The sequence below is a fragment of the Toxorhynchites rutilus genome, chromosome 1, assembly GCF_029784135.1.
Source record: "Toxorhynchites rutilus septentrionalis strain SRP chromosome 1, ASM2978413v1, whole genome shotgun sequence".
NCBI lineage: Eukaryota > Metazoa > Arthropoda > Insecta > Diptera > Culicidae > Toxorhynchites > Toxorhynchites rutilus.
Window position 1 is genome coordinate 201,605,976 of NC_073744.1, and position 7,730 is coordinate 201,613,705.

Here is a 7,730-nt window from a genome sequence, read left to right on the forward strand (position 1 = left end):
AAATAACTGATGTATGCAAAATGTTGCCAAAAATGATATTTTATAATCATTTTGAATACATGATCTAAATTCTGTATGTATCTCAGTTTAAAATAAAAATTTAAAAAAACCGTTGTGTCGAAAGTGTTCCTGTACTACGGTACATCGAAGATTTCCTCATCAAGCTTACCTTGTACCTAATGGATCCTCCCGGATTAAACGCCCACAGCGATAGAAAACATGGAACTAGCTTTTTTTTTTGACAAACTTATGACACTTGTAATCATCTTTCATGCTCGCTAGCTCGTTAGCATGGATGGAACGAAACATCTCCACCAAGAAAGAAAAAAACACCCCAGCAACTTTGTGTGGTATGTATACCTAATGTTTCGCACCCATCGGCACTCCGGACGTGACAGACGACAGACGATTGGTTAGGCACGATTCGTTGTCTCACCTGCTCGTGGGAATCGATTGGCCAAACATATCGCGACCGGAGAGAAATCCATTTGTCACCGTTGTTCGCGGACCGTATGAAAAATGGCAGCTAGCGATTGGGCATGCTTTTGCCACATTTGAGACAAGCTCCTCTCGGGATCCTGCGCGAAATTTCGCAAACGGATGATCTCTAACCTGTTTGGGAGAAGGTCTGCTGCCCGGGAGGGATGGGTGAAGAATTCGCGAAGAAGAGTCACTATTTTATAACCGCTTTTCACTTTCAGTTTAGCGTATGAATTATCTGCACATTATTGTGGCCGGGCAAGGAGCACGGAGAACAATCGAAAGCAAATTTTCCATCGATTTAACGTAGCGAATTTCAGGCGCGGATGTATGTTATGGCCAGCCAGGGCTTGGGTTGGCTCCAAGCCGATGTCTTCACCGGAAAATCATTCCCGTCTGAAACGAGACGAGAGACAGAGGGACCTCTTATGAGAGATCGCAATGGCGATGATTATAATTATTAAATTAAATATTTTCGGCTCTTTGTTTCGTGCGGTCAGTTCGGCACTGCGGGTTATTTTCCGCTTTCTTTCGCGTTAATCAGGCGCTTCAATACTTTGTTTTCTGGTACCGGGTAAGGGCAAGAAAAAATGGATCTCGGGACCCGTAAAAGGCAGGTCAAGCTAATGGGCACAACTTAGCGGGTATCGTCCTCGTCATTATGCTCCTTTTGGATCCATGAACATAAAAATGAATATATGATTACATGCGAAAGTTTTCGACCTTAGTTGGTGCGCTAAAGCTGCCCTTTGGGGTCTCTCTCTACTCCTCGCCGCCATTTAGATGCAGGACAAAAAACCGCTGTCATAGGTTGTAATTGAATACTTTGACGATGACACTGAGTGTTTGGCACAACACATGATTTCACTTGGAACCGCGTGTGCGTGTGTGTTTATGTGGACCCCAATTAACACCCATCTGGGGATGGACCAAAATTGAAGTATGGCTAGCCCTGCGGCTGAGATAACCATCCAGAGATCTGGGTTTGCATACCAGATGAAGTATGAATTATGCACTCTTCGGAGCCGAAATTTCCACCTATGCTAGCTTCCCACCCCGAACGAAAGAGAAAATTTCATTCCGGTCCGGCTGAGCGGCCCCGAGGGCACAATAATGGCCGGCCTCCGTCGATGATGTGAGCCACATTTTTAAACGGTTTCCTAATGCCGAAATCATTTAGGCACACACACACTTCCCCCTCTTGCAGCAGCAGCAGCAATAACAACCCGCGAAATCGAGTCTGTTTCGATTTAGTTTAATTTAACATTTTACGATGATGCATGCACAGATTTAGGCGGATGGTTGCGCTCGTTTTTTGACGTAGAACTACGTCTTTCATTAAGGGTGCCAAATCAGAAAACAGGTCACGTTTTTATGAAATAAAGTTAACGTTAATAACTATTTTTGTCGCGAACGGATTTTGGCGATTTATATACCAATCGGATCGGAAATTCCCTAAGATTTGTTTGATATGCTATACATTACAATCCCATAGTCTGTATATGGTTTAAATTCATGAAAATTGGAAGCATTCCCATTTCCTCATACATTTGTTCTGTCCATTTGTGTGCTTTCCGGAACAGATCTGTCAATAACGAGCAACGAAGGGGAAATCTTAAGATGCAAAATGAACAAAGGAAAAGAAGAAGAACGAAGGGAAATATTTGCCTAGAGTATAAACAGTGGATCTCGCTGAGGCAAACTTTCATTCATCTTGAGGAAATGGACTGAACAACATCGTTGCTGGGCGAGCTGGGCGGCGAGGGATCGAATGCCTTTCTCAAGACAATGGGGGTGGAGGAGTAAAATGATGGATAAAGTAAAGTTTTCCAAGGGCCTTTCTGAAGGTTAGAGACGAATGAACTGAAGAAGCTTAAAGTCTCAAGCAAGGAAGGAAGGCAAACTTTCAGTATCGTTCTGTATTCAAAGCAATGACAATCGCTTGTTCTTCCTTGTTTTGCGTCATCACATGTCTTCGTTTCGGATTGAGCTGTGGACGCGACCAAATTACTCTCTCGCTGATGTCTCTAGCATTGCAATCATTGTATCAAACTGACACCATTGCATTAAGGTTCTGAGCTACACAATTGTGTGGGGAATCATCAAGCTAGGCTATCGTCAGCTTATCGAGAAAATAAATGTTCTGGAATTTTGTCAATGATTTGGTTTCGCATGGCGGTAGGAAAACTCTCTCCATAAAGGATGATAGCTAAGCTAATGTAGCCTGGCATTATTAACAGAAAGGGCTTCTGTTGAGCAGAGCGCAGAACGGAGATAAGTGTGTGTATATTTAGTTGCTTCAACCCATCGATATATGGATATTTGTATGCGTACGTGCGTGCTTCATAAACCGTACGTAAAAATAGTGCATCTTCGCTACGCTGAAACCCCATTTGTATCTGCTTCCGTGTGCATTGGCCCTGTAACGATGCAACAATCGCCTATTTTTTGTGCTATGATTGCCGGTTGTTTTGTGTTGCAAATTATGCAGTCGTAATCTATATATATAAAAATGGAGTGATGTCTGTCTGTCTGTCTGATTCTTATAGACTCGGAAACTACTGAACCGATCGACATGAAAATTGGTATGTAGGGGTTTTTGGGGCCGGGGAAGGTTTTCGTGATATTTTGAGACCCCTCCCCCCTCTCTAAGGGGGGGCTGCCATACAAATGAAACACAAATTTCTGCATTACTCGGAAATTAACCAAGCAAACGAAACCAAAGTTGGTCTGTGAAAGTTTTAGGATGCAATAAATGTTTCTATGGTGGTAAGATACTCCTTCCCCCCCTTTTAGAGGAGGCTGCCATACAAATGAAACACAATTTTTTGCATTACTCGGAAATTAATCAATCAAACGAAACCAAAGTTGGCATGTGAAAGTTTTAGGGTGCAATAAATGTTTCTATGATGGTTAGACAGTCCTTCCCCCACTCAAAGGGGGGGGGGGGGTGTCTGCCATACAAATGAAACACAAATTTCTGCATTACTCGAGAATTAATCAAGCAAATGAAACCAAATTTGGCATGTGGAGGTTTTAGGATGCAATAAATGTTTCTATGGTGATAAGATACTCCTTCCCCCTCTCTTATAGGGGGCTGCCGTACAAATGAAACACAAATTTTTGCTATACCCGAGAATTAATCAAGCAAATTAAACCAAATTAGGCATATGGAAACTTTAGGGTGCAATGAATGTTTCTATGGTGGTTAGATACCCCTCCCCCCTCTCTTAGGGGTGGCTGCCATACAAATAAAACACAAATTTCTGCATTACTCGAGAATCAATCAAGTAAATGAAACCAAATTAGGCATATGGAGGTTTCAGAGTGCAACAAATAATTCTATGGTGGTTAGACACTCCACCCCCCTCTCTAAGGGGGGGCTGCCATACAAATGAAACACAAATTTCTGCATTACTCGAGAATTAATCAAGCAAATAAAACCAAATTTAGCATGTAACGTAACGAAGAAACATGTTATTTGCAAGTGGTTGAAATATCTTGAACGAGAATTGTGTCTGAAAATAATCTGATATTATAATGTCGAGTTTTGCTAGAAGTACTAGGAATGTTACAGTAAAAGGTAATTTTAAAGGGTAGATTAGAGGATCAATCAATGAATAGTTCTGCGATTGGGCGGGACGAAGTTTGCCGGGTTAGCTAGTGATAAATATAAACAAGGAAGGAAGATAGCGGGAGGGAAATAATTACGCTAGGGTATTAGTAATGAATCTCTGCTGGGGTAAATATTCAGCCTTTCTCCAAGCAGCATTGCTGTCATCAATGCTTTGAACTAATGCTATGGTGAAGCAGGTGTTAAGGTTGTGCACCAAAAAATTATTTGGAGAATACCAAGTTATTCAATAAGTTATATTCAGTTATTAATTTATTTGGGATCGCGTGCCAGTCGCAAAACTGCTTTCATCTAGGATTGCATTTGCGCTAATCATGATCATAATGAAGCAGTGCTACTTTTTTCAATGTTGTTGAGATTAACAGATAGATTTTATTTCGTTTGTTTAGTCACCAAGAAAGTAGATGTAAATCTGGAATTTTGTATGTGATATTGTTTCGCTTGCCAGTAGCAAAACTTTCTCCACTAAGGATGACAGCTGCGCTTATCTCGAGCAAAGTATTGTTCTGCGAGCACAAGAATGAATCATGAATCATCAAACAATTATCATCAATAAAAAAAACATTTCAGATCGACCAAACTGGTAGAATGGATATAGAAATAGAATAGAATGTAGAATAGCATTATAAAATGGCATTATAAAATAATATCCGCAGTTATAAACAAGCGACTTGAATTGAACCACAGCGTAGTTCTACGTCAACAACACGGTCGTGTCTTGAACACAACCTCCTATATTTTTTTAATTTTATTTTATTTTCACAAGCTGAAACGAACCGAACTCGAGCAACGGCAACCGTTTTCTCTGTTCCGAATTGCAGCCTGTTGGAAATATGAATTCATGTGTTAGAAACATCTCCGAGATGTGATTCCTCTTAAGGGAATATTCTAGTCTAAAAAATTAAAAATAAATCAACTTTATTTTGTATTTTTCTTTATTTCTGAAGTTTAGACATGCAAGATTATACCCTACAAAGGACTTTTCGAAAGTCCCATCATTTACCGAGATATAACCTTCTTGGATGGCACTAACGTTTCCAGTGGAACTTTTGCCTTCTCAACATAGGTATTACTTGCGTCATTTTTGTTAGTAGCACCTAGTTGAGATTTTTATGCCGGATAATACGCTTTTTTTTGTATTTGTGTTTGTATTTATTTCTCAATTCCAGATAACCAGATGCGCTGATATCGTGTATGCCATTTTTACTCCCTCACTTCATCAGCTTGTAAATATTCAAATTATGAATATTTTTTCCCGTTATTTTTTTGGTTCTATTGTTAATTGATAGATGAACAAATAATGATACAATGGATGCTAAAAATATTCTTTGTTTTATTTTTAGGAGCTCCAAAAAATGTCCGAAATTCGTGCCTCTACACCAGAATACCCCCTTACGAATCATATTTTGCTTACCGATTTTTCTAAACCGTTTATCATTTAACGTTCGAACTTGCGGGGTATTTAAAAAAAATAGCTTGAAAAACGCCTAACACTGGTCTAAAACTGCCTGCATCTCCACCCGTTCTTGGCATCACAATACATAATATGTTGAAAATTTAGGGATCTATGATGCCCGAAGAAAATTTTCATCTCTTTTTTAGCAATAAAAAAAGTCGTGTCGAAACTGTCAAAAAAGAAAGAAAGATTTATTTCAAAATAAACTGTTGCCAAAACATTTCATAATCGACCACTGATGTCAATCACCGAGCAGAGTAAACTACAATCAGAAAAGTGGTGCAAAATTGATCTTCTTATGTGTTGACGTTATTTCCGGAAAAAGAAAGTTATAATTAGTCAAAAAATGGTTTCGTTTTCAGAATCTTGCTTTTTGATGTAGAACTACGTCTTTCATTAAGGGTGCCAAATCAGAAAACAGGTCACGTTTTTGTGAAATAAAGTTAACGTTATTAACTATTTTTGCCGCGAACGGATTTTGACGATTTACATACCAAACGAATCGGAAATTCCCTGAGATTTGTTTGATATTCTATACATCACAATCCCCTGGTGTGTAAATGGTTTAAATTCGTGAAAACTTTAAGCGTTTCTATTTTCCCATACATTTGGTCTACTGATTTGTCTGCTTTCCCGAACAGAGCTGTCAATAACGAGCAACTTATCGACGAGCAACGAAGGGGAAATCGTAAGATTTGAAGTCTCCATGAACAAAGGAAAGGAAGAAGAACGAAGGGGAATATTTGCCTAGAGTATAAACAGTGGATCTCGCTGAGGCAAACTTTCAGTCTAGTGATGTCTAAATTTTTCATTTATTCGATTATCGATTAATCGTTGGGGTATTTTTCAATATTCGATTCATTCGAATAATTGTCTTTCAATATTCGATTAATCGAGCGAATATTTTGACGTAGGACTACGTCTTTCATTTCTATACTGGGGTGTAAACTCAAAGTTTCGGGAACGAAATCGTTACGCCGGAGAACGAGATTTTGAGCTTTAATACCTCCTAAACAACTAAACGAAATGGTATGATAAACCCCTCATTCGAAAGGTAAAATGTCTACGCGTTCTGTGCTTGTTACTTTTTGATCCAAAAACTTGTTTCAATAGCCTTAAAATTGCTTTCAAAACAGGTTATTGAAATCACACCAATCGGTATAAAAACGAGTGTCGCTCGGAAATCCACTCAGTTATGATGGCGCAACGATTGAAGTACCATTGCTGAAATGAATGATTGTTTCCCTAACACAGACTTCAAAACCATGGATCCAGGGGAAACTGGCATTGCAAATTAGATGCAAGCAGCGGGTACTTTTGTACTCATTTGGGCTTCTGCAAATCGGAATGTTTCCTTAACACAAACTTCAAAACCATGGAACCTGGCGAAACCGACATTGCAAAATAGATACAAGCAGCGGGTACTTTCGTACTCGCTTGCTTTTTTGCAAACCGCAATGTGTTTTCCCAACACTGATTCCGAAACCAAGAAGTTGGGAAAATCGGCATTGCAGATCTCGGCAGTACTTTTATACCCCAATGCATTTTTACACTCCGGAATTTGTTGTGCTAACACGGCCTACAAAAGCGGGTACAAATGCAACGCTTTGGCTCAGTTATTCAAGACTGCATTTGAAGATATCGCTTCATGTCGCCAGCTCACAGAACTTCTACGAATACCGTTTGATGATTAGACAAAAGGTTGATAACTATTTGCTGCGATAGCCACTACCTTAATGCACAAATTGACCTAAAATGGGATTTGTTTGCAATTCAATTCGTGAATTGTTTCATTCATTCACTTTAATCAATAATTTAATCAATACATACGAAAGATAGCTCTGCGTAGCAGCGATATCGTACCCAATGAGGAACATCCGAGGGGCGATTATTGCTAATTGAAAAAACACAAACGATTACTAAGCCAACGTCAGTCCTACGTCAACCTTGCGGTTATATCATAGGTATAACCCATCCATAGTTTTTTCTTGTAATAATCACGTATCATGTTGTCATTCTGCTCGTGTGGTCTATCAGGCTGTCGATGTTCCATTATTGGATAAAAAAATGTTGGATGAAAAAATTATATAGCCTAATTCTTGACCTAAAATGCATTAACCTTGAGAAAAATGCCTTCTTTCATTAATCGCGATTACAATG

At 39.3% G+C, this 7,730-nt stretch overlaps 1 pseudogene; it reads left to right on the top strand.

Annotated features, from left to right (window-relative positions):
* Positions 1-7,407: 7,407 nt before the first annotated feature.
* Positions 7,408-7,484, top strand: LOC129763773 (U4 spliceosomal RNA; annotated as a pseudogene).
* Positions 7,485-7,730: the final 246 nt, after the last annotated feature.